The sequence below is a fragment of the Scyliorhinus canicula genome, chromosome 2 (genome assembly GCF_902713615.1).
Source record: "Scyliorhinus canicula chromosome 2, sScyCan1.1, whole genome shotgun sequence".
NCBI classification, from domain to species: Eukaryota; Metazoa; Chordata; class Chondrichthyes; order Carcharhiniformes; family Scyliorhinidae; genus Scyliorhinus; species Scyliorhinus canicula.
This window is the reverse complement of record NC_052147.1, coordinates 122,853,608-122,862,358: the sequence shown is the minus strand read 5'-3', so window position 1 is coordinate 122,862,358 and position 8,751 is coordinate 122,853,608.

Genomic DNA, 8,751 nt, shown 5'->3' with positions numbered 1-8,751 from the left:
GACCTCTCGACATGGTTCCACCTGGTCCATTCAGCCGCAAGCCGCTCTGAGGCTCAGCGACTTGACATTGAGTAGAAAGACACTGGCAGAGCAAGGAGAGGGGAGCCAACCCCGGTCTGCAAATATTTCACTTCCTCTATCTCAGTAGTTTATCTCAAACAAGATCATACAAAACACACAAAGTTCATTTGCCAAAATATGATCGCTAATAGGTCAATTAAAAGTGACAAAATTAAAGAAAAATGTCTGGATCACTGCATGTATATATTTGCACAAAAACAACAATGTTGTTGCTGAAAACATTATCCATTCTTCTTAAGTTACTATTTTTGAATTAAACATAATTATTTGATATCTTGCAGATTACTGAGGAATTTCTAAGCACAATATGCCGTTTAGACTCATAATGCTCTTGATGACCATGAGAGCTACATCAAATTAAATAACAACATTGCAGCTTGTTTGTCCACAGTGAGCATGTACTCGATTTCACCAAAGGTACTTCAATATGTTTCCATACAAGAAGACTTTTACCTGGAATAAAATGCAGAACATTTTCAGTAGTGTCACTGCAAAGGATAATTTTAAGGAAACATTACGGCATGTCCTTGAATGGTCGCTTCAGTTCACTGCTCCCTTACCCAGGAGACAGTCCGCTGCTGTTGTCCTCCATATTTCACAGCACAGGATAAAACACACTTTCTCTGTGCTGTGTCAGATGTAATCCATATTTCCGCAAAACATATAGAATTATTAATAGCTACTTAAAGTGACCTGATTATTCTTATACTGTATAGCCCATTTATAATGACTTTGCGATGCCAGGGTTCTCACCGGATGATTCTCCAATAATGGGGCTATGTTCCCACACCCGCGAATCACTCTGGACTTACCTGGAGTAAGTCCAGAGTGATTCTCCTACCTGAAGGGGGCTAGCAGGGCCCTGGAGTACTCCTTGCAGCTCCGACTGCTGATATGGGGGCCTGCACTTCCGGTCGGGGGTCCGTGCATGCGCACGGCGGATTGGTGGTCCCCGATCGATCGCCTGGCCATCCTGGAGGCTACCCCCCCCCCCCCCCGTGAATGACCACCCCGCCCCCCCCCCCCCCCCCCCCCCCACAGGGATGGCCACGGCCAGTGCCCGCAGGGTGGAACGTTGAGAGAACCAAGCCGGCGGTAACTCAGCCAGCTGCAGTTCGAGAATCACTGTGGGGGCCTCTTTCAATGGCCCCTGACCGGCGCCGCGTCGACCGCGCGTGCCCAATTGACGGCGTTTCTCCAGTGACCGGAGAATCGTGGGAGTGACGTCAGACCCGATCTCCTGTCTGGAGGCCATTGTCCGCCCCCGCTCTGTGCGCGATTTTGACAAGGAGGGTCAGAGAATCCATCCCCAGGTATCTCTTATTTATGAATCCAAACCTGTTAAAATACTGTACCCCGATATAAAGACTACAATTCAGTTACTTTCCCAATATTTACTAAATTCTGTGCAATAAATGATATTCTAACATTAAATTCTCAGGTCTGTTCGACGACTATGAACTGGGAAAACAAAAGACTAAAGGGAGGTGTAAGAATGAAGGGAAATTAACTGGCAATGTGTTATTAAATCATTATTGGAAGTGGGGGGGGGGAAGGGACAATAGGTGGGAGATTGTCTGGTGCCAGGGGCGAGGGCCACCAAGCTAGCTGGGCGGGCTAGCTTACGGAATCAAAGTGGGGGGTGAACAGATGTTAGGCTTATCAAAGGGGTTGATTTATTTAGTGCTTTTACTGGGGGGGGGGGGGAAGGAGGAAAAATGTCTTGCTGATGAGGGAGGGTCTGTTGCTGAGGGGCAGAGAGGAGGTCGGGGGTGGAAGCTGCCTGGGGGCAGGCCGGTGGAGGCGCGGGGCGTGGGCTGCTGACTGGCCCAAGAGAAGGGATGGCTGATCGGCGAAGATGGGGGGACGATGAGCTCCCCAACTAGGCTGTCACCTGGAATATAAGAGGGCTCAATGGGCCGGTCAAGAAGGTGTGCGTGTTCGCGCATCTGAGGGGACTGAAGGCAGACGTGGTAATGCTGCAGGAACCGCACCTTAGAGTAGCTGATCAGATTAGGTTAAGGCAAGGTTGGGTCAAACAGGTTTTCCACTGGACTCAAAGGCCAGAGGGGTCGCGATCCTGATCAACAAGCGAATGGTGTTTGAGGCAGGTAGAAGTTTCAGAGGGGGAGGCCGGTACATTATGGTCGGTGGGAAATTGGAGGGGGTGCAGGTGGTATTAGTAAATGTATACACGCCAAACTGGGGCGATGTGGAGTTTATAAAGAGGATGCTGGGGAAGATACCGGACCTGGATTCGCATACTCTGGTCATGGGAGGGGACTTCAATACAGTTATTGACCCTGGTTTAGGCCGGTCAAGCTCAAAAACAGGCAGGGTGCCAGCAATGGCTCAGGGGCTAAAAGGGTTCATAGAGCAGATGGAAGGGGGGGGGGGGGGGGGGGGGGGGGGGGGGGCTGCTGGTGCAGTGAACCCATGGAGATTTGGGCAGCCGAGAGTGAAGAAGTTCTCCTTCTACTCACACGTGCATAAAGTGTACTCCCGGATCGATTTCTTCATTCTGAGCAGGGCTTTACTGACGGGGATGGTGGACACGGGGTACTCGGTGATCATAATCTCAGACCATGCCCCGCACTGGGTTGACCTGCAGGTTAGTAAAGACAGTAATCAGAGCCTGAACTGGAGGTTAGACGTGGGGCTCTTAGCGGGTGAGGAGGTGTGCGGGCGGTTGAGGAAATGTATTCAGAATTACCTGGAGGTCAATGACATGGGGGAAATTTCAGCAGCGGTGGTCTGGGAGGCATCGAAGGCGGTGGTTAGAGGGGAGCTGATCTCGATACAGGCCACAGGGAGAAGGTAGATAGGATGGAGACAGACCGACTGGTAAAGGAGATACTACAGGTCAACAGGAGGTATGCGGAGACCCCAGAGGCAGGGCTTCTAAGGGAATGGCGGAGGCTACAGGCAGAGTTTGGCTTGTTAACCACAGGGAGGGCGGTGGAGCAGCTGAGAAAGGCGAGGGGGGCGATCTATGAGTATGGAGAGAAGGCCAGCAGAATGCTTGCACAGCAGCTTAGAAAGAGGGAGGCAGCCAGGGAGAAAGGGAGAGTAAAGGATGGAGATGGGAACCTGGTTGGAGACTCAGCAGGGGTGAAGAAGGCGTTTAAGGAGTTTTATGGTCGGCTGTACGGGTCGGAACCCCACCGGGGCCAGAGGGGATGAGGCACTTCCTCGGGGGGCTGAATTTCCCGAAGGTGGGGGGGGGGGGGAGCTGGTAAAAGGGCTGGGGGCCCCGATCAGGATCAGAGATAGCAGAGGGGCTGAAGGCCATGCAGTCGGGTAAAGCCCCGGGGCCGGATGGATACCCAGCGCAGTTCTATAAAACGTTCTCTGGGATATTGGGATATAAGGAGTGGAACACAGAGTCTCACTTTACACAGACGACCTGCTCCTGTATGAGTTGGACCTAGTGGGGGAGATGGTAGAAATCATGAGGATTCTGGGGGAATTTGGCTGGTTCTCGGGGTACAAACTGAATATGGGGAAAAGTGAGTTGTGATCCAGGCAAGGGAACAGGAGAGGCGATTGGGGGAACTGCCGTTTAGAGTGGTAGAGGGAAGTTTTAGGTATCTAGGCATCCAAGTGGTGCGGGAATGGGAACGGTTACACAAACTTAATCTGGCCTGTCTGGTGGACCAAATGGAAGATGATTTTCGGAGGTGGAACGTGCTCCCGCTGTCACTAGGTGGGAGGGTGCAGACGGTGAAGATGACGGTCCTTCTCAGATTCCTGTTTGTGTTCCAGTGTCTCCCCATATTTATTCTGCGCTCCTTCTTAACAAAGTTATCACAGGCTTTGTATGAGCGGGCAAGGCCCCGTGAGTAAAAAAAGGGATGATTGAGCAGAGCCGGGGAGAGGGCGAGCTGGCTCTGCCAAACTTCAGTAACTATTATTGGGCGGTGAATATAGCCATGATCAGGTGGTGGGGGGAGGGTCGAGATTGGAGCGTATGGAGGCGGCTTCATGTAAGGGCACCAGTTTGGGGACGCTGATAATGGTGCCTCTGCCATTCCCGCCGGTACGGTACTCCACCAACCCCATGGTGGTGGCAGCTCTGAGAGTCTTGGGCAATGGAAGAAGCATGTGAGAGCGGAGGGAGCATCGGTCTGCTCCCCAATCTGTAATAATCACCGGTTTGCCCCGGGAAAGATGGACGGGAGATTTCGGAGATGGCAGAGGGCAGGAATTGAGAGGATGGGGTTATGTTTATAGAGGGGAGCTTTCCTAGCTTGAGGGAGCTGGAGGAGAAATTTGGATTGGCGAGGGGAAACAAATTTAGGTACCTGCAGGTGTGGGACTTCCTACGTAGGCAGGTCTCAACCTTCCCGCTTCTACCACCAAAGGGGATTCAGATAGGGTAGTTTCCAGAGTGATTGTGGGAGAAGGGAAGGTCTCCGACATCTATAAGGAGCTCATGGGGTCAGAGGACACGCAGACTGAGGAGCTGAAGCGCAAATAGGAGGAGGAGTTAGGAGGAGAGATAGAGGATGGTCTCTGGGCAGATGCGTTGAGTAGAATCAATGTGTCCACATGTGCCAGTCTCAGCCTGATACAGTTCAAGGTTATTCACCGGGCTCATATGACAGTGGCCCGGATGAGCCAGTTCCTTGGTGTAGAAGACAGGTGTGCAAGGTTGGGGGGCGGGGGGGGGGGAGAACAGCGAACCATGTCCATATGTTCTGGGCATGCCCAAAGCTCAGAGGATTCTGGCAGGGGTTTACAGAGCTCATGTCCACGGTGCTAAAAACAAGTGTGGCACCGAGTTCAGAGGTGGCTGTTTTCGGGGTGTCGGAATCCAGAAGGAACTCCGGAGAATCCAGGAGGAGAAAGAGGCAGACATTCTGGCCTTTGCTTCCCTGGTAGCCCGGAGACGAATTGTATTAGCTTGTAGGGACTCAAAGCCCCCGAAGTCTGAGACCTGGCTATCGGACATGGCTAGCTTTCTCTGTTTGGAGAAAATCAAGTTCGCCTTGAGAGGGTCACTGTTAAGGTTCGCCCGGAGGTGGCAACCGTTCGTCAACTTCTTTGCAGAAAATTAATCGTCTACAGAAGGGGTGGGGGGGGGGGGGTTAGTTTAGTTTAGAGTAAGGGGGTTAATAAAGGTGGGACCTGCAAGGGATGTAGCAGGCTTTTTTTGCACTATGTTTATCAACTTATGTGTATTGTTTATTTTGTCGTTGTTGTAAAACCAAAAAATACCTCAATCAAATGTTTATTAAAAAATCTTGGACTAGGTCTAAGTAATAATTGCCACACTATACTAGACATTTGCAAGGCTATTGTGCAGTGAACTAGCCTCACTTCCAACTCAGATCAAATGTACACTTGTGCACACAGCAACTGTGATTTATGCTACCTCTTAATTACCTTTTCGTTTCTTCTGATTGGAAATCCTTGCAGGAAGTGGCGCACATTCAAAAATAAGATATGAATTAAATGTACTTTTTACTGGCTGTAGTTATAACTGCAGCTGGTAAAAAGAGAAATTGGTGCAAGATGAGTTCTTGAATGTGGCCTCATTCATATCCCCTCAGTCACAGACAGGACAATGCGATGCCTTACATTTTGGGTCAGTTTGATGATAAGAATAACAATGGTGCCTACTGGGGTGGAAGAAATATCTTTTCTGTCTGTGTTTTCTTATGGTGTTCTGCTTCTGCGACTGTTTGCGGACTTATTTTTTATGAAGGTACTATGTATACATAGCAGATTAAGCAATTTATTTCATTATGACCAAGTTATGAAATCATCTGTGGTACCTTTTCTTTAAAACTACAACTATTACTGCAGGCTTAGCCTTTCGTTCCATGACATCTTTGTCATTTAATCTTCGCTGCCCTCTCCCAGAGCCCCTATGCTCTTTCAAGGGAACAAAAACCATCACATTTCTACCTTCCTTCAGTTGACTCAGTTTCTCTCTCTACAGATGCTGCCAGACCTGCTGAGTATTTCCAGCATTTTGTTCTTATTTAAGATTTCCTGCATCTGCAGTATTTTGCCTTGGTTATTATGTGAACTCATCTCCATTGTATACCTATTTGTATATTAATGTCTTTTGGTATTTTAATTTAATTGTCCAGCTAATCCTCCGGTGGGGTAATTTATAATCTAATCAACCTGCATTTTCATCTCAAAGTAGGAGTGGTAGGTTTAAAGCATGGATGGTTGATGCTGTTTTCAGATGCATTTCTATATATTCTGTATTAACTTTTACTATAGAACAAGCAAATAGCTTGGATTAACTTGCTATATAGAAACTCTATATTGTTAGATCTAGTATAACTAAATTATCTAAGAACACATAATAAAATTCAATCACATTAGTTATTATTAATGTACTTAGTCTCATATCCAGGTAGTAATAATCTTGTATAGGTAAATGTGTTGCCAATAATGATTCTGGTTGCCCCGCACTGGGTGGACCTCGGGCTGGGGGAAGAGAGGGACCAACGTCCGCTCTGGCGCTTGGAGGTGGGGCTGTTGGCAGATGAGGAGGTGGCCGGGAGGGTTCGGGGGTGTATCGAGAGGTACCTTGAGGCCAATGATAACGGGGAGGTTCGAGTGGGGACGGTCTGGGAGGCATTGAAGGCGGTGATGAGGGGGGAATTGATCTCCATCCGAACCCATAGGGAGAGGGGGGAGCAGAGGGAGAGGGAGAGACTGATAGGGGAGATGGTGCAGGTGGATAGGAGATATGCGGAGGCCCCAGAGGAAGGATTGCTGGGGGAGAGGCGTAGCCTTCGGGCCAGATTTGACCTACTGACGACCAGAAAGGCGGAAGCTCAGTGGAGGAAAGCACAGGGGGCGGTGTATGAATACGGGGAGAAGGCGAGCAGGATGCTGGCGCACCAGCTCCGGAAGCGAGATGCGGCCAGGGAGATTGGGGGAGTGATGGATGGAGCTGGGAAGGTGGTGCGGAGGGGGGTAGATGTTAATGGGGTCTTCAGGGACTTCTATGGGGAACTGTACCGGTCTGAACCCCCGGTGGATGGGAGTGGAATGGGGCACTTCTTGGACAAGCTGCAAATCCCGAGGGTGGAGGAGGAGCAGGTGGAGGGACTAGGGGCGCCGATCGAGCTGGAGGAGGTGGTAAAGGGGATAGGGAGCATGCAGTCGGGGAAGGCGCCGGGGCCGGACGGGTTTCCGGCGGAATTCTATAAAAGGTATGTGGACCTGTTGGGCCCCCTGTTGGTCTGGACCTTTAACGAGGCAAGGGAGGGGGGAGGGGGCTTTGCCCCCAACTATGTCACGGGCACTGATTTCCTTGATCCTGAAGCAGGACAAGGACCCTCTGCAGTGCGGATCATATAGGCCGATTTCGCTGCTGAACGCCGACGCTAAACTGTTGGCAAAGATCCTGGCCACTAGAATAGATGATTGCGTGCCCGGGGTCATTCACGAGGACCAGATAGGGTTTGTGAAGGGAAGGCAGCTGAATACAAACGTACGAAGGCTCCTCAATGTTATTATGATGCCGGCTGTGGAAGGGGAGGCGGAGATAGTGGTGGCATTAGATGCGGAGAAGGCCTTTGATAGGGTTGAGTGGGAGGTGTTGGAGAGGTTTGGGGAGGGGTTTATCCGATGGGCGAGGCTGCTCTACGAGGCCCCGATGGCGAGTGTAGCCACAAATAGGAGGAGGTCGGAGTACTTTCGGCTGTACCGGGGGACGAGACAGGGGTGCCCCCTGTCCCCCTTGCTCTTCGCGCTGGCAATTGAGCCCCTGGCCATGGCACTGAGGGAGTCAGGGAACTGGAGGGGCCTGGTGCGGGGTGGGGAGGAGCATCGAGTGTCGTTGTACGCGGACGACCTGTTGCTGTATGTGGCGGACCCGGTGGGGGGGATGCCGGAGGTGATGAGGATTCTTAGTGAATTCGGGGGTTTCTCGGGGTACAAGTTGAACCTGGGCAAGAGTGAGGTGTTTGTGGTGCATCCGGGGGATGAAGAGGAGGGGATTGGTAGGCTCCCATTGAAGCAGGCAGGGAAGAGCTTCAGATACCTAGGGGTCCAGGTGGCAGGGAGTTGGGGGGCCCTGCACAAGCTCAACCTCACAAGGTTGGTGGAGCAGATGGAGGAGGAGTTTAAGAGGTGGGATAGGTTACCGCTGTCACTGGCGGGGAGGGTGCAGTCCGTTAAGATGACGGTGCTCCCGAGGTTTTTGTTCCTGTTCCGGTGCCTTCCCATCCTTATCCCGAAGGCCTTTTTTAGGAGGGTCAACAGGAGTATCACGGGATTTGTGTGGGCGCATGGGACTCCGAGGGTTAGAACAGTGTTCCTGGAACGAGGCAGGGATGGGGGGGGCTGGCGTTGCCCAACCTCTGTGGGTACTACTGGGCTGCCAACGCGTAAGTGGGTAATGGACGAGGAGGGGGCAGCATGGAAGAGGATGGAGGCGGCGTCTTGTGTGGGCACGAGCTTGGAGGCGCTAGTGACGGCGCCTTTGCCGCTCCCTCCAACGAGGTATACCACGAGCCCGGTGGTGGCGGCTACCCTCAAACTTTGGGGGCAATGGAGACGGCACAGGGGAGAAATGAGGGGCTTGATGGAGGCCCCGATATGGGGGAACCATCGGTTTGTTCCAGGGAGCATTGATGGTGGATTTCTGGGCTGGCACAGGGCAGGGGTTAGGAGGTTGAGGGACCTGTTTGTGGA